Source organism: Syngnathoides biaculeatus, chromosome 4 (genome assembly GCF_019802595.1).
Source record: "Syngnathoides biaculeatus isolate LvHL_M chromosome 4, ASM1980259v1, whole genome shotgun sequence".
Classification (NCBI taxonomy): domain Eukaryota; kingdom Metazoa; phylum Chordata; class Actinopteri; order Syngnathiformes; family Syngnathidae; genus Syngnathoides; species Syngnathoides biaculeatus.
In genome coordinates, this window is record NC_084643.1 from 9720633 (window position 1) to 9739643 (window position 19011).

General features: G+C 41.5%; 1 long non-coding RNA gene across 5 annotated transcripts in view; it reads left to right on the forward strand.

The window, feature by feature from the left end:
• Nucleotides 1-19011, forward strand: part of LOC133499430 (uncharacterized) — a 240582-nt gene that overhangs the window by 24944 nt on the left and 196627 nt on the right. For all 5 annotated transcript variants that reach the window (XR_009794654.1, XR_009794652.1, XR_009794653.1 and 2 more), the window contains one exon: nt 2388-2555. This is a non-coding gene — a long non-coding RNA (uncharacterized LOC133499430). The remainder of the gene's footprint in view (nt 1-2387; nt 2556-19011) is intronic.

Genomic DNA, 19011 nt, shown 5'->3' on the forward strand with positions numbered 1-19011 from the left:
TTTTATAGGCTAACACAACTGGCAGGCGCTCAGCCTGCAGCTTCCACCTGCATATAAAGACGCGCAAAGTTGACGCACCGGTGAGTTAACATTGACTCCAGGCAGAATGAGTGTCATCATAAAACTGCTCTGGCAAATACAGGTGTGTGTGTGTGTGTGTGTGTGTGTGTATGTGTGTGCATGTGTCTTGAGTGCAAACAGTGAGCAGCTGGCCCAGATGTGTCCTCCATGAATGCTTTACGATCAAAACAGAGTAACATTTTATCCCCACCGGGAAAACAACGGTGACATGTTATCTCACTGACGCTCGGTCTTGCAAATAGACTTCAACCTCGGAGGGATTAATAAACTTAAATTGAATTAAATGTCAAACTGTCATCATTGAACATTTGTTTAAGTGTAAAAGTGATTTTTCCAAGAGAACGAAAAAGTTAACTACAGAAAAGCAAACTAAAAATCCAACAGTAAAGCTTCCCACCTTTTGGTTTCCAAGCTTCTCTGCTCTCATGTGAATACAGATTGGAAAAATTTGGGAAGTTCTGGGCTACCAGTAGATTTTGCATCGGTAAGACAGGCGCTTACTCTGCGTTTTAGCATGTGCTTTTAGTCTCTGTTTGCAAAATCTAAAAAAACACAACAAAACCCCAATTGCACTTGATTCTACGCGACCCTGTGGAAACGATTGAAGTAATGGAATGATGACATAAGGTGAATTCAAAAACAGATTCTTACTGAAGGCCTTACTTGTTGGCTTGAGACCAGACTGGTCCCGTGTACTGCATTTATATTACTATGAAAATTGGCTAAAAAGGAATTTGCAACCATAACGGCTTCCACTCTTCTGGTAAGACTCGTTTTGTTTCAAGTATGAGCTCGGGATTTTTTGGGGTCTTTCACACGTCGCTGAGAGAGGGGCAGTTTTTTAAAAATCGAAAGTTACGGTAGTTTGCCACCAATTTTGTTCCTTTGCAAACAGACCACAAGCAGATGCAACAGCTTCACAGCCTTCGACATCATCTGCCTAACCTCAAGAAGCGACCGCTCGCAGCTCACTTGAGGTCGGCGGTCTGTTTGTTTTTTCCCTATCTAAGGAACTCTTGGTATTTCTCAGGTGGGCTTCATGCTAAGATGCGAAGCAGCGGCACACTCTCGCACCTCGGTAACAGTACAGTCAACTTGTCCAGACGGTCTTGGCGCGAAGAGTTTGCAAAGCTGCGAACCGAGCCTCACGCTTGCATGTGACATGAGGCTGTCTCCGTTTCATAACTCAGGGGAGCATTCCAGGGCTGATTGTCCTTATACAGTTCAACAAGCAAACGCTTCCAGGAAAGAGGGCGAGTACAGTGAACCCTTTCTAAATTGCAGAGCAATAAGTGAAAATCTGTGATTATCGAGAACAGATAAACAACAGCATTTCTAAAAACAAGTTTTACGTCACTCATTGGTTTGAAACACATTTCAACTTATCAGTTTTCCTTACACTTCAGTTTCTTCTATTGTCACTCCCAGTTGAGGTTACTAAAAGCTGAACTTGAAAGGAAAGATAATTGAACGTACTATTCAACACGGACATGTTCGACCGAGCCATGTTCCGTAATCCACCGCATATTCGCCGTACTACGTTCGCTAGTTCACCTAGTCAAGGACTTTTTTTTTTTTTCTTTTTTTTTAACGTTTCATTTGTTACTTGTTGTTGTTGTATTTGGTGGCATCTTATGGAATCTTGGTACCGAGGAACTATCTTGAAGTGAGTTTAGGAGCTTCATTTAGACAAAAGCTTTGCTGTGATCTTGTGCCATCTATAGTATAGGCGCCTGTTCCCCGCATATAGTCGGCGAGGGATGTAATTTCATTTAATGAAAGTCAGCTACCTTAATCTTGACATATAAGGTGAAACGCCATTGGGCGGGCTAACGGAAATTAGCATCGATATTACCCAATTTCTGTATAAATCTTCAAACAACTGCTACTTTAGCACGCATAGAGCAGCAACACATAGAACAATGTTCACAGGCGTACAGTATATTCTAGTCTTTGCTCTGTGGGAGTAATGAATATATTGCATCTCTACCATCTTCCGGAAGACCTCTGTGCTACCCAGCATGTTTTGGCACAATGTGGTACGAAAATCAAGTGTGCAACTGTAAATTCAGACTTACTCGAGCATAAAAAACAAAGCTTTATCCAAACCCGTTAAAATGAATGAAATGTTGATACTGTTCCTAAGTAGGGAGTGCCAGTGTACTGTAGAACTAACAAACATACAAAAAATCCTAACCAATGACTGGTTAAAAAAATACTGTTTTAAAGAGAAGGAAAAAGATATGATGTTCAATAATTCTGTGAGAACGAGTAAAGCAACGCATGTGTGTTTTTGCATTTGCCAGGAAAGCCTTTGTGAGTTCCAGCAAAGACGCGTGGAGGAGAGTCTGGAAAGTCCGGGCTGACTCAACGTGCCGTCACCTTCGCAGAATGCAGTGAGCCAGCGCAGACGACGGCGAGCGAGAAAGGCAGACGGCGAGGTCGCAGGCACGCTGTCTGAAAACGCAGCTGAGGTATTATTAGACGCGTTCATGTTTTCTGGCTGCTTTCACCTTGCAGGCAGCTGCCCCCTCAGCAGGCGCTTCCCCCCACCCATCCCTTCCTTTGTGAGACGTTTGAAGGCTTTTGAAGCCGAAAAGTCGGCCAAAAGAGATCTGAAGATCAGATCCTTTTGATCATGAGCCTGAGCATTGTGGACTTTGTTCCAGAGATGAGTGAGTTAAAATAACCGTCAGTGATTTGGCGGCAGAATACAGTGCTTTTGTGTGCAATGCGACTTTGTCATGGAGTCCTCTTTGGATACAGATTAATTGAGGCATCTGAGCTTTGCAAGATCTTCTGAAAATGAAGAGACAACAAAGAGATAAGAGTAATCAAGCGACGCATTTATTTAGTAGGGGATTCATCATATTAGAATGCAAGATAAGACCAATATCTGCAAGTTCCACATAGACTACAACGTTGCGAAAGCAATCCATATTCGCAGACTGACAAAAACAACTGGAAATTCTGAATCTGCATGCCTTGCCCGGCCTGTAGTCGGTGGATCTGTTCCTGGTTCTGATCCAAAGCCATTCTTAGAATAAGTTTCCTCTGCGCATGTATAGGCTTGAATTTTCACGTAAGTGATATGAACATTGCACTTTACGCTGCAACATACAGCGCATTCATTTTTTTTTTTTTTTTTTTATGGAGACATGCACAGACTGAAGCCATCGCTACAGACTTTTGATGTTTACATAATTAGGGTTGTACTCAATAAATGTCATTGCTGAGGCTCATTTTCAAATGATTAGTTTTTTCAGACTCAAAAGATATTGAAAAGGAATGTCTAAAGTGCTTTTTTTGGGTTGGTAATGACCCCAACATTGACTGACAGCGACTCTCAGAACAAAAAACCTTGTTCGTGTAGGGTGGGTATACGATTACTTTTTTTTTTTTTTTTTAGCCTAAACACTTATCTGAAGATCAGTGACAGTGTTGGATTTCGTCCCTTTAACGTTATAAAAAAAGAAATAACGGTGTGGTTTTTAAAAACTTTCACTGGGAGACCGGCTTTCAAATGTTAGCGTATTCAAGGTCCCAAGTCCTGTTGTCAGATGAACTAATGCCTTTATTTAGTTTTTGGTTACAAGTTGTATGTATTATGAGATGAGTTCCAAATCTTGAATAGGTTCATGCTGGCGTTTGTGCGAATACAGTGGCACCTCAAGATAGGAGTTGAATCTGCTCTCTCACTCCAGTTTGTAACTCAAAACGCTCAGATCTCAAATCATCTTTTCTCATTGAACCGAAATGTCATTAATCCATTCGAGCAACACTTCCCCCGTCCCCTCCCAAAAGGAAGGTATCATTTTAATGTAATCTGTTTTAATAAGGAAAATTGCATTTCATATTTTACTCGTGAAAACATTAGATGAAGAAGCTATTAACCAGTTGTTCTTTTGAGTCCTTTCACTTTTAAAAATTACTTGGGCGTTCAATTTGGGATTGTGTGGACTTCAGATTGTCATAGTTCAGAAACACATACAAAAAATATATACTATCCATGCAAACTGCCTCCAGGTAGCAATTTTGAATGTGGTTGAATGAGAAGTATAAGCGTATACCATTTTGACAACTTCTTGGTTTGTAAGCAATCCATTGCACTTGCACATTGCAAAAAAAAAAAAAAACAAAATCGTCACACCAGGACAGAGCGAGCAGAGGCATAGCCTAACCGTGAAAGTGGAAAAACTCTAACCAGACGTCCCAGCCGAGCGCCAGCAGCCAGGAATTTGCTAGCCAGAAAGGCCAGCCAAGCCAAGAAGTTTTTGAAATGGTTGGATGCCAGAACAACTCATTTTGAACATGCTGTCCTCAATATTCTTGTATTTCCCTTTGCATTACTTTTATCTTTACGGTTTAAGTAGTTTGGAAACTGTTAGTTTTACTTGAGTAAACAGGTCAAAGTTGATACTTCAACTTCTACAGAAGTCTTCCTAAGCCTTAATATCTGTACATTGACTTGAGTAAAAGATGTCAACATTTTCAACTCCTCTGTTCACGAGTCCCGTAAGTAATGTAGTACGCTGCAGTAACATTAGCCTTGCAGCGGATAAGGAATATAGTTCTATCAGCCTCCCACCCTTCCATGCTGTTTCTTAAAATATTTTGCAAGCTCCTTAACCATTTATTCATTATCACCCTGAGGTCCATCTACTACTACGTTTTTTTTTTTTTTTTTTTTGTCCTCACTAGTAGCGAAATCAGCAAACTAGTAGAATGACTAGATGGTCATTAGTTGGACACCCGCATGTTACTCGAGACAAATCTGCATTAGGGTTATTTCCATGTTAGTATTTTTATGTCTGTGTACATGTGCATAATTTGCGTTGAAATATTCTTTACTTAAAGCATTTACAACGCACCCACGTAGATGGTATTTGCGAGCCCATCTGTGACTTTTTCCCCATTATGTGTGAGAATGAATTTAGTGGACTTTAAGGCCGAGTTATATGAGCACTTTAAATACGCTACATGCAATTCTCACGAGTTTTATGTTTGGTTTGACAGTAAACTGTGAGTGGCTATAAATAGCTTGAAGCCTCGAAATAATTGCAAGTCGGGCCACTGGTATCTCAAGGCACCGCAGTATTTGTTTTTTTTTGCTGTTGCGCATTATTTTTCGTCTTGTTCTTGCTCTGGTGCCATTGTTGGATGGATTCAAATTCACTTGAAGAACGAAAAGTCTACCAAAACATTTTATGTGGTCTGACAGATGAGACTTTTGTTTGGAAGCAGATCCTCTGTTCTTCACAGCCAGTGGCACGTTTGCATAGAATCTCCTGATGTGGTGTGACATATCAGCTTTAATTATGTTGAAAGTTAAGTTCCTTCTTTGGAAACTTAGCTCAGAGACAGCATTATTATTATTTTTATTCATACATACTGGACACTGTCAGGATAAATGTGCTAAATTGTACCTTTGAGGGTCCAATGGGTTGTCACTAGGCCTTACTGTCAAGGGTACACCTACTATACCCCTTAACCAGGGTATTTATTGGGGGCCTTCCAATTTGTACTCTTATGGTACGTATCTGCCTCCAAAGGGTACAAATTGTCAGGGTCGCAATATGTACCCTAGTTAAGGGTACAATGGGTGTACCCTGGAGAATCCTGCCCCAGTGACAAGCCATTGGAGCCTCAATGATAATGACAAAGCTGTGTTCCTGAGGTCTGATATGAACTAGAAGAAAATACAGTACAGTATATTGAAAAAAAATACACTTTATTAATTTTGCAAACATTTTGACTTTTTATACACGAGGTGTTACCTTTTGACAAACGAATTATCACCAAATGAACACTTTAAACAGGCAACTGTGACATGCGAAATGTTTTGCTTCACAAAAAGCGAGTTTAAGTAAAACTAATTAATAAATAAGAAATAGATAGGCCAGAGGTGCCCAGACTTTTTTACCCCAAGATCGACTTTTCAAGCAGCCAACCTCTCACAATGTACTTTTGGGGGGGGACGCCGTGACTGGCATGGAGAAAGCTGAAGAGAGACCGTAAATAGGAGGCCAGCTTGATAGATCGCACCTTTATGTGCGTGCAATCGACATATCTGCGACACATGAATCGAGCAATGAGGTGGATGACAGGCTGTGTGTTTTTTTTTTTTTTTTTTTTCCTGGCACGCCTGGTCAATCGCGATCGACACATTGAGCACCCCTGGGATGGACTGACCATGAAGGTTCCCACACAAGTCAACAAATGCAGCTTTGTGTACAATATCTGAAACCGGAAACCCCAACCAGAGCCTTCCATACCTCTCCCAATGTGATGAACTTGGCAGTCTTCGCTTTAAAGATGTCGGGTGGCAAGACCAGCATAGTACAGAAGTCAGCATCTAATTTTTCTGGGAACGTTGGCAGTTCGACACATCAGAGGCTTACTTCAACAGTGATACATGATGTTCAGGATATTTTGTCAGCTGTGACAAAACGTAATAACATCAAAATTCTTACTGAAGTGGGACCTTTACTGCTGTGGCTAAGGCAAAACCTCTTAATTACATCTTCTGCTATGAGCCAGGTGTCAACACAGCAAAATGTACCTTCGTCCTGTTTTCATCTTGCAGTCAGATCATTGAATACAAGTACAGCAGCACTGCATGACTCGAGCGCAGGTGAGGTGAGGATACAAGTGCCCTGTGTCCAGCATCCCTCTTGGCTTCTCATAAATGATCATTATTAACAATATCATGCGCATCCGGTCTTCAGAACAAAAAGAAAAAACCCACTTCTCTCTTTGGTGATGTGTGTTGCTGAAGCAAAAATCAAAGTTATTCCATCCATCCATTTTCTCGCGATAGTCCTAAATGAGGTGAGCTGGAGTGTTGACGCACCAGACTTCGGGCAAGAGGCGGGGTATAACCTGGATTGGTTGTCAGGCCATCGCAGGACATGTACAGACAAACGAGCATTCACACCCATGGACAATTTAGTCTACAATGAAACTGGAATGCAAGCGTGGAGAGAAGATGAACGCTGTACACAGTCAGGCCAAGATTCAAACTCAGAACTTCAAAAATCTGAGGAAGCAGTGCTTAAGACTTTCTCACCAAGATGCCGGATTAATAATAGCAAATACTATTTCATTCATTTAAAAAAAATGCTATTTTTTCCTCCTAATTCAGCAACTAAAAATGGCTACCATTTGGTGGAGAAATGCCAGGTCTCCTTCCTGGCGACGGTTAAGGTCCTCTTACGGAAGAGACCACCTCCCCTTCCTCAACTCTAGAGGTGCAGCACTGTTTCTGCATCTCTAACTTTGAATCTATTCTTGCACGTGTTTTTCATTTGATTCCATATTTATGGGGTGCGAAGCAATACAGTGCTGTGGCCATTCGCATACTCGCGGTACGACACCCGCAGAATTACGCCTTCAATATTTCTTTTTCGTGGAAAACACCATTTTCATGGAAAACACTCCGGTGCTTCCCTGCTTATTCAGTAATTTTGGGGTTAAAAAAAATAAGTCTTACGCAGTTATAATGGCTGCAGTTATTCATAGATTTTCGCTATTCGTGGTCAGACCCCGATTCCTATCCACAAATTTAAGTTTGATTTTCCCTTGTGGGGGGAAAAAAAAGTTCCAGGCAAGTCTGTTAACAAAACCTCTGCCCCAAAATGCCCCCTTTTCCACTAAAAGTATATCACAAAAGATTCTAACGATATTAGATCTGAACAGTGTCATTCACATTTAATGCAGTCTCGGTGATGCAATGATACAATCCCTGATTACGGCGACTGCTTGTGTGTGTCATTTGATAAAAACTTCTAAGTATTGCACTGTTGATCATGAGATGCAGAGATGAAATCATCCCAGGAATGAGGCTAAGGAAATATTGCCTGTCGAGTTGTTCTGCTCTGGAGAGCCCATGGTGATCCAGTTACTTTCTTAGAAGCACACCGTGTGCCTGGTTTTCCAAGTAGAACACCGTGCCTCCCCCTCCAGTGGCAAATCATTGTTTTCCCCATACTTGCACTGTTTACGGATACACCTAACAAAGCAGTCAAAGGCGATGCAACTGTGCAGCCTTTCAGCAACTCTGGGATGAAAATCGCTAGTTACACAATTAAGAGTTCCCACGAGCAGACAAAGTGTTCACCAGGGCTGTGACTCAGAAGCGCAGCAACGCCCCTCCTGCCTGCATTGTAAAAGAGCAGCCAAAATTGAGCTCCTTTCACTAATTAACGCGAGCCCGTGTAAAACTTTCAGAAATGTAGTGCATCATGTACAAATAATCACTGGAAATGACGTCCTCTCTCCTTGCCCGCAGCTCCTTTAAGTCCCCTTTTGCAGCGTCTTTAGAGGACATACTGTACAGCAGCAGGCAGTGGTTAGGTTTCAAAAACACAGACACACTCCAGGCGACAGATTTACGAATTCCCTCTCTACCGATTAATCCGAACACTTGTGAGCAATTACCCAAAAAGGGGCTGAGGGAAGTGTGCACGCACGGATGGAAGGATCCCATGTAAGAATACTTAGGACCCCCTAACCGCGGCAGCTGCCCGCAAGAGCATAAAATCGTTCTCTCTGCACAGGACAGGTAGCGCAACATGTGTGGAATTAAAAGGCTTGTCAGGGGGCTCGGGGACGGTGGGGGGGGGTGGTCTCCAGTTACCAGCTGCACGCGACAGCTGCCTGACAAGGGATCTGGTTTCTGGTGTTTTTTTTGTACAGTCGGTGATAGATCTGGAGCAAAAAGTAGAGATTGTTAACCCCTTCGACTGCCCGCAGGACTCTGTTCAGGACGGTTTGACTGTCAGGAACAGAAGGAGCATTATTTAACCTCTGTGAACTCACGGCGGCATGTAGTTAATTACTGGCTGTTTTAAAAGCACCACAAAATTAACTTTGTATTTAGCGGCAACAATTTGTTCTCACTTCACCTTTAGAAATCAACTGTTGCCATCGTGTCACCTCTTTTTGGACTCAACAGGCAATCTTTTAAAATTGTGACACGCTTCCTGACCTTACGAGTCAACCGTCGTTATAGTGATTAAACAACCTTTAAACACTTCACTCATTAATGAATGAACCAATGAAAAGTAATGAAAGTTGTCCCATGGATGTGCCCAATTTTTCTTCTTAACCAAAAAATGTCAATTAATTTAATGATTGATGTGAAATCAACACCTGGAATGTAAATGTAGCAACGAGCTATTTCAAAGGCTATGGCTAATAGCTAACATCAAGTGCCGACTCTTTTCCTTCCCATAATTTCTGCTTGACTATCTCGTCACACATTCTTTTTAACCCCTTTTTTTGGAATATAAGTATAGCTGCCATATGTTGTTTGTGCAATATGTTGAGAAACCTTTGTGCGACTTTTGAGGCACAGTGTCACCGAAATACTTTTGTTAGTTTGGCCTTTCAAAACAATTTTGAGTTTCCGTTGTGGCTTGATGACTTTTGTTTTTTTTTTTTTTTGGGGGGGGGGGAGGGTGCGGTTCCAATGTGGCTGTAATTGATGACTTTTTTTGTGTTTTAAAAGTTGGAACAATGATTTAAGCAGTGGTTCCCAACTACTGTGCCACTGCATATTCGTGTGCCTTCAGAGTTCAGTCAGGTGTGGCACACCAAATTTTCCAATTCCGCCAAATTCGTATGAAAATTATTCTTCGCTTACAAATAATACAGCTAGCTATTTAGGCCAGTGCTGTTGAGTGAAAAGCAGAACAATCAAATGTTTGTCCATCATATGAAAAGAGGTACACAATAGACGTATGGAGCCACTTTTTATGACATTTTTGTCCGCTTTAGCCTTGCCGCAATAAATGTCGCAAGAGACTGGATTAAAGTGACTGCTGTACCTTCACTCAACTTTATGGGCAGTTTCAGTTTATTGTTTCGGGTCATTCTCACCTCCTTTAATAGTGTTGTTTTTGTCCACAGCGGTGTTGTAAATAAGAGTGTCAGCTAATTGCTTATTAAGTTGATGGTCAGACATTTCCCGCAATGGATCCAACTCGACAAAAGACATCAATAAATACAGGCTGACGCAGTATTGTTTGTACGGGTGAGGGATTTCTTGCAGTTATGCATGAAATAATTGCCTCATCGGATATACCTGCTTATTACATCTAACAGCAGGAATGTAGAGCGTATAGAATAAACAGCATAATCTCATGTCTTGCTCTAGACAGAAGGAGTGTGAATGGTCTCCTGTCGAACAAGGAGGCTCTAAGACGTGTGGAGAATAGGCTCTTGTCTTTCCAGGAGATAGTGGCTGATTCCCAAATGTAGATTTGTAGGTTGCAAGGGTTCGCTTAAGGACATCTCAGATACTCCGGAGCGTGAACTGGCACGACCCGTTGTTTTCGAAGATTACAGACGCTATCATAACACAATGATGTCATGTTGCACCTTTCATTTCCAGTTCAATTTTTGACTTTCTTAGAGGGGTCCTTCACTCTCTCTCTGGTCTAAATCAGTTGACGGGTTTATACACAATGTCCTTCTCTGCCCCTGATCAGTTCATGTTCAGTTGTTCTCACGCAAACACACACGAATAAATCCAAAGAAACCTAAATATAGATCATAAAGAAACACGGTGTTGCTGTCTTCTCCTAAGATGGATACATTCTTACAGATAATTAGGCAGAACTTAAACGTTTTTCCCTGGCAGGAAAGGTGTTATCATCAGAAATCAGGAAAACAAGTGTGTTTGTATAACTCGTTGCACAAGTTCTTCAACTCAACAGCAATGACAAGGAGAAGAGTTTTCAACCCCAGTTTACTTTATGTACTAGATATGCTTTCATCTTTCTTATGTTTTTAAAAAAAGACATTTTTCTTTGTGTTGTGTATTATATCTGGTTTTGATGCTGTGTTTAGTCCAAGTGTGTCAAAACTATTGTGAAGAAAAACGCGAAGTTCAAAATCCATCCAAAATACAACGTGGCTGCATTCAAAAATTTGTGATTAACTTAGTGCTTGTAGGTGGAACTTCCACATACACGGAAGGCAGGATGGCCAGTCGTTTGGTGTACCCGACAAGTAGTTACAAGTTTAATTGTAGTAGTTACGAACAATATCAACTTTTATTGTCTCAATTAAAGAGACATGACAGTAGAAACAATGTTATACAAACCGTGAAGACAGTATTTTCCCATATTGCCAGTCAAACAGAGCTGCTCGACATTGTGGGAGATATTGAACTGGCAGAGAATATTTAGAATGCCCGAGAGATGTGCTGATGGTTGTCACAACAGATGAGACAGATATTCAAAGAGATCACTCGATAGCATACCAGCTGAAAAGAGCAGAAAAGATCGATGGATTTCAGCACTTAAACGGGATGGATGGTGCCCGACCAAATCCACACGCCTGTGTCACTTCATTTCAGGTAGGTATTATTCTTAATGTCAAATTACCAATAAGTATATATGCCAAATTGACTCATTTGAAAACAATACATATTTAAAAAAAAAAAAAAAGTCTGTCATGGAGAGGTTTACCGAAGCTTAACGTGTGGCCGCAAAACGCTTCCGTGTACCGAGGAGCCGTCTCCCTGTCTTTTTTTCCCCAATCATAGTTAAATAATGTGAGTTAGTGTAAAACCAGGGGTCATTTATTTAAATATTGGTATCTGTATTGAAAAAATCTGAGTGGCTCCATCACTATGTGGGATTTATTCTTGATTGATAATAGCAACAAAGTACTTGTATGCGTCCAGACTTTTATACGCTTTCAAACTCTTCTGTGTAAGTCTCGACGACTTACTCACCAGATCCATGTGTAGATCCAGTTGTCCAAGACAAGCAGAAGTGAATTAAGTCCACTTTCTTATCGGGGAAAACCTCGACTTTGGGATTAAATATGGGTCCTCTATGCCAAGTGTCTCTAATTTTTCCATGTACCTTCGTTTATAATCACCTTCTAAATGTTTAATGGTATCAGACAAAACTCTGGATGTCGTACTATAAGACGTATTTTCGTTTCGTCTCAATGGAATTCACTTGCAACAATGCTTTGTTTGACTGACAATATGGCGATGTCACGTGATTTTATGACGTAGGTGCACAAGCTCTACAGGTGAGTTTTTTTCGTGAATAAGAATTTCCAAAGATTCGAATAGGTGGTTTTACGAATGCCAAAGAACAAATAAACAAAAATTTGCTGCGTGGACTAGTCCGTGATGAGCAAAGTCACGCGCACAAATAAACAAAAATTGACAACTTGGATACAGGTATCTGGAAAACATAGCAGGCGACAACATACTAGCAAATAGCAGAGTGCACGTTAAAAAAAAAAAAAAAAAAGCATGACTCAAGCACATTTATCCTCTTTCGTGCGGCGCTGTCAGATGTCTAAACAAAAACAAGGTAGCAAATATGCAGACATGTCTGTTAAATCAACTGTCTCATTTGTTTGCCTTTAATTAGTCACCATAATGATTTTCAAGAGTGGTGGGAGCCAATCAATAACATCTCATTTCATGCTTTTAGCTGGTGATGTTATCACTCATGTTGTTGCGCTCGTGTGCACATGGCTGAATCGCAGTATCCAGAGGAGCTTGCTACAGAATTGTTGAGGGTAAAAAAAAAAAAAATCAATGTCTCCATATGAGAGTCGCAGTTGACCAAGATCAGATGATTTAATTCAATTAAGTTCATTTGAACACATAAAGGATACTCGTGTAAAAGCTCCTGCAGACAAATGCCCGTTGGGGTTAGATTCTCTAATAAGGACATACACATTTTTAACAGCCACAGTCGAGTCATGAGTTCAAGTGAATAGATCCAGACGTTAATTTTAAACTGCCTCGTCTGGTAATGAATGCCGAGTTGAGCAAGAAATGCATGTAGGTTGGGTGTTTTGCCTTATTTGACCCGGATCAGAATGTTACTGATGACAAAGCTCCTCATTGAGCTCTTACAAGCAGATTTTCTTTTGATTATCCATATAATGTTACAAAAATGAATTCAACTCACGATCATCCCCATAACTTCTAGCCAAACACATTAGAAAGGCTTAGCATTTGCGTTCTCTTCTAATGTTCAACCACAACTACACTGATTAAAATTGTTTCATTTAAAGTGCCACTGTCGTGAACTGCATGATTTTTAGTATTTTATTAATGGAAAAAAAAAAGGCAGCCGGAATGGACCCATCCGTTTTTTTCCACCGCACATGATTTTGACGTATATGGCTCATTTTGTCACTCCTTCCATGAATATTCAAGAAGAAGAAGCAGGAAGTGACGTTAGTAGCAGATGCCCACTCAAGCGGTCTCGTATGTCTTTACTAGTTTTAACTCCTGGAAGGTAGCTCGTTGTTCCTTCGTGTTAGCCAAAATGCCGGCTTGTTGTATTGCTGGATATTGTTCGAACGCTGACAAAAAGGCCCAGTTCGTCGTGAAAAATGGATTGCACGGATGCAAAGGACGAGAGCTTTGTGGGTTCCAAATGACAGGTAGGTGTGTATACAGCAACTAAAAAAAATTAGGACCACGTAATCCGTCTCTCATAACGTTTTTTTTTTTGGGGGGGGGGGGGGGGACGACATAATCCTCTTAGAATGTAACAAAAGATCGTCGTACGTAAGTCAGGGGTGCTAAATGTGTCGATGTACCCGTCGGCGCCGAGTACGGCTTCAGATAAGGGGCACGGCTTCAGCCGGGCTGGCTCATACATACTGTCTGGAAGTCTGTTGTTAGTTAGAATTGATCCGCATATCATCTAAATATGGCTCGAAATGATAGGGTCATATTGCCCTTCACTCGATTGTGAGATGTTCTCTACTTTGAAAAGAGATTCCGTGTCCCATAGTCGGTGGCACAGTGTGTTTTCATTGATGTCATGAACAGAGGATGCCACTTGGATGTCGAATGAGACTTCTGCAACTTTGCGCATGGATGATTTATTTTTTCGTATAGACATTGGAGTGAATAATGTTCTGTATTTTTCATTACAATATCTATTTTAGAGTGTTTATAGGTATGACACTTGACCTTTAAAGTGAGAATTTAGTCTGCATGTGCACAGTCTTTTGAAAACTAGATTTCCACAGGCAGGTTCATCATGGACTACAAAAAACAAAGCTCTGAGTTAAAAGTATTCCATCATTTTACTGACAATTTTAAATTTAATATTTGACTTCCGTATTCTGTGGTAGCTAGACGGACAGGTTCCTCAACTTACAACTTTTCCAAGTTAAAAGCTGTTACTTGGTTCCTTCATTAATATTTTGCTTTGCGATGCAAGGCCAAATTTGAGTTTTGATGAGTGCTATAGGTGATCATTTTTAAAAATTGTTGCCAAAAAGTGAAGAAAAAGCCAAACGAAGGGACAGAATTAACATGTATGACGAGTAAGTTCCAAATCTTTTGTTCCGTACATACATGAACAGAATTGGATGGAGGGCTTTGCATACAACAAAACCTGGTGTCTTTCACTTAAAGTGCCACTGTCATGAAATGCATGATTTTTAGTATGTTATTAATGAAAAAACGGCAGCGGACATGGACCCATGCATTTTTTTCACCACAAAACACGTTTTTGACGTATGCAGCTTTTTGTTACTCCTGCCATGAAAATCCTCTCAAGGGATTTGTTTTCGAGAAGAAGCAGGAAGTGACGTAAAGGACAGACCCGTCCTCAAGTTTCCATTAGTTTTACCCTGGTCAGGTAGTTCGTTGTTCCTTCGTGTTAGCCAAAATGCCGGCTCGTTGCATTCTTGGACATTGCTTGAACACTCAGGAGGATGGATTTACCCTTCATAAGTTTGCAAGAGACCCGGTTCGTTGTGAAAAATGGATTGCACGGGTGCAAAGGGCGGGAGCTTCGTGGGTTCCAAATGACAGGTAGGTGTGTATACAGCTACTGAAAAAAAAATTAGGACCACGTAATCCTTCTCTCATAACGTAACAAAAGATCCGCGCACAAAATGTGTCGTTGTGCGCGTCGGACGGCGTCGGTAACTTCACTCGATTGTGTGGTGTTCTCCTTTACGAAAAGAGCTTCCGCGTTAGAAAGGGTGCGTTCGTCTCCCATAGTTAGGGTGCAACGCGTGTTTTCATTGGCGAATGTCGGGGTGACGTCACGGACAGAGGATGCGGCCATTATGGCGACCACTTGGATGTCGTAGAATGACACTTCTGCCACTTTGCGCATGGATGACGCGCTCTCCGCTCACATCTATATTTTTCGTATAGACATTGGAGTGAATAATGTTATATGTATTTTTCATTACGATATCTATTTTAGAATGTTTATAGGGATGACACCTGGCGTTTAACCAACCACTCACGTTAAGATGGTCACCTCCGTTTACAGGCATGTGCAATTGGATTAAAAGCTCATAAAATGGCAGCAGTAGCAGACAGAGTACATGTGCTTCCGCTGTAAGCTCACGCTGCGTTGTTTGAGGTGATCCAGCATTGTGTAACGTGATGGCAGCACTGGAGACATATGCTGTTTGTTTGGGAGCGCACCCGCTGGGCATCTGTCTTGTCTGAGCACGCGCTCCTATAAGGAGCCACTCGCAGGAAACGTGAACTGTCACATGCCGTCTGGACCGGGCAACACTGCTTACATTGTTGCAGCATCCTCATATGAACTCGTGCGGCAACAGGGCTGACAAGGGGACAGTAAAGTTTATGAGTGCATTTGTGTAGTTTGCCTTTGTCTTGGGGTGTGAATTGCTTATTTTGTCTGCTAGCACAATGTTCTATGACCCAATACGAGAACTCCATCTGTTTTCACTTATTACGTTTGTTATTTTCGGGGTTTTGCACGTAAAAGATTTGTACAGCGACGTAAGTAGGGCAGGGATAGAAAAGCTAATAACTCGGCTTGGTTGACGTCAAGTAATTGTCTGTCCCCTCAGATAAAGCTTTGAAACCACTTTTGCGCCATTGGAACCCATGTTTCACATAGGCGTTAGCTGCAGATGGATGCAGTGTTTGGCCAATGATAAATTGTGCCCAAAATGACAAAGGAGCGGCTGTAAGAGTTTTTTTTTTTTTTTTTTTCAAGACACTGTTAGAAGTATGATGTACAAAAACATGCGACCTATAAGTGAGCTGAGTAATAGTGTTTTTTGACCTGGTATGGTAATGGCGCATTGCTAACTAGTTAGGATTTCGCATTTTGTTGTCTCAAAATCTCCACACTAAATTTATACAATACACTCAGTATCAGCATATACAGTTTAAGGATCGGAGTCAATCTATGTTATGTCTATGTTAGTACTTTAAAAGAACAACAACAACAAAAAAAAAACAATGGTGGGGGGGAATCAAGTCAAAAAGATTCAATAGTGACAGCAGTATACATACAAATGTTACCCATCCATTATTTGGGCCGCTTATCCTCACAGGGGTCACGAGAGTGCTGGAGCCAATTCTAGCTATCTTCAGGCAGGAGGTGGTGTACGCTCTGAACTGGCTGCCAGCCCAAAAAATATCCCATAATTTTAGTTGTTTTCCCTACAAAAAAACCCCATAAAGTTCTGCCTGAAACGAATATAGTGGGATAAAGGAAGTATGTTTTCATAGCTGAGGTAGGATCTGTAACATCAGACACTTATGTTGGTCAGGTTATTGCCCCGCATGTAGGTGTAGTCACTGACCTCGTATAATATTCATAACTATCGCTGCCGACCCTTGTGGCTGCAACGTGTTGAAAAATCCCCTGCTGATCAACACCTGCATCAGCATTCTACAGATAGGTGTTTTCATTTCATTCCTCCCCACTCCCCTTCCTTTTACGCTCTAAAACCTCTTTTAGTAAAAGTGGACCACTTGGAAACACTTTTGCGTCACCGTGAGTCATTTGTTTTGTGTAAGACGTTTGTTCTCCAGAGTTTATTTGACTGCTTTCCAGCATGATCATGATGTAATAATCTTTCAAAACATCCAACTGGAATGGTCTTTAGTCGATCATAGACCTCAGCCAAGGCCAAAGGTTATGCTGACCTGGCTGAATAAAGTGTTGGGACCATATTGCTATAGCTAGCTAGCTAACTAACTAACAAACTAACCAGTAAATAGGCAGTTTTTTATTACTGTATGGACCAGTTTAGGGTCTTTGCGCATTGCAACAATAATTAATTGCACGTTGCTTCAAAAGGAAATAAAATAAAGCTAGGCGCTCACCAGTATAACCCGCTACATGCTGTTTTTGTATCGGACTTGCTTGTGTCACCAGCTAATAGTGGGGCAACGGCAGCATGTTGATGATGGCAGCAAGACCAGCAATAAAAAAATGGCAGACAGTCAGAACTGGAATTCAAACTGCCAAGTTTTTGGTCACTGGATGATTCGCTCGAGGACGGGGCCACAGCCACCCAACAAAATTAGCACGCTTTTGCTCTTTTGCGCTCTATCAGAACTTCACACTGGTGTCACCAGCAGGTGTACTCCAGTGGTTGAGTTGGTGGAAAGGGTCATCCAGTGTCTAGTGTCACCGGTTCTGATCGTCTGCTGTCGAACTGTCTACGCGCAAGACACTTAACCTTCGATTGCTCCCAGTGGGCCTGGCAATGCCTTTCATGGTAGCTCCAGCTAAAAAAAAAAAAAAAGTTTTTGTTGTGTTTTAGCTGCTGATCTAGTAGGTAACACCAACAAGACCGGCATGCTGGCGCTGCCCTTCTGGTCGCTCTTGACACAAGCAAGGCCAACATAAAAACAGCATATGCTTTTTTTTATTTTGCAGGGTTATGAGCTTCCGGGTAGTATTTGCAATTACACGAAATCCAGAGCACCAATTATCCAAACACAGAGAATGGTGAGAAACCATGTGACCGTGTACTCATGCTTATATGACCACACTGCTTCCAGGTAGTCATTTATAATGTCTACATGAATATGAAGGTCCTACCTCCTGAATGATGGATCAAAGTCTTTAATGTAATATTTATGATGTACACTAGTCAGTATTGCACAAGTCGCAAACATTTGGCTCAAGTCCTATACGCGTATATGGGCTTTTCTTTTTAGGGGACAGCTGTGGAATCTTTACTGTGCTTGCAGCGGTATTGCCAGTAATGGAGTGAATCATGCACAGTCGCCAATGCTGATTTGGGAAAACATTAAAAAAAAGCATTAAAGCCAATTGACTGTGATATTGACTCAGTACAAATGTTTTTCTTGTGCTTCAGTTCTGGGATGTTACCCGTGGAATGAAAGCATTTGTGCATCAATGTTCCTATGGAGCTCTAAATAGCACGACGCAGGTACGTGCGAAATTCCAGTGACTCATCAACTCCAGATATACTTGTGGCTATTTATGATCTCGTCTCTGAATAAAGCCAGTGTGTAACTTCTGGATGGTCCCTGTGATTCCCCTTCAATGGCAAATATGTCTGAAACATACCAGTCGCTTTTCTTTGGCATTGTAATGTTTCCTACTTGCACATCAGGGGAAATATAGTTTGAATTTCAAGTAACAAAGGTGGTGTGAGGACTGGGAAAATGTACCGACGCCTCACCGCCATCTTTACCACCATGCAAAGCAGCTGCTGCTGCTGCTACCTTGTAACGAATGGCCAATTACAAAGAGGTTACTGTTGATGTTCTTGGTATCACACTGTAACACATGTTGTCACTGAAAGAGCAAAGAACAGCACTGAAGGCTTTCCTAGATGGAAGTGAATGATCACCTTGTTCATCCTGAAGCTCTACTGTTATTTGTAAACAATCAGATTGGATTGTATTAGTTTCGTCACCATGTCAGCCTTCTGACTAATCTACCTGGGTTGCCGTGGCAACTTTGGCGTCGGTACGCGTGCCGATGACGCAGGGTAGCGACGTGAAAACTGTGGAAACCGTATCGAAGCCATGCAAAGTACCTACGCTGTCAAGGGGCAGGACTGAAATCCACAAAAGTGAAACCGATAGAAAAAGTAGGGTTTCCATCTGCTCTCTTGATAACGACGGTTTATTTGTGGATGATCAACTGAATCCAA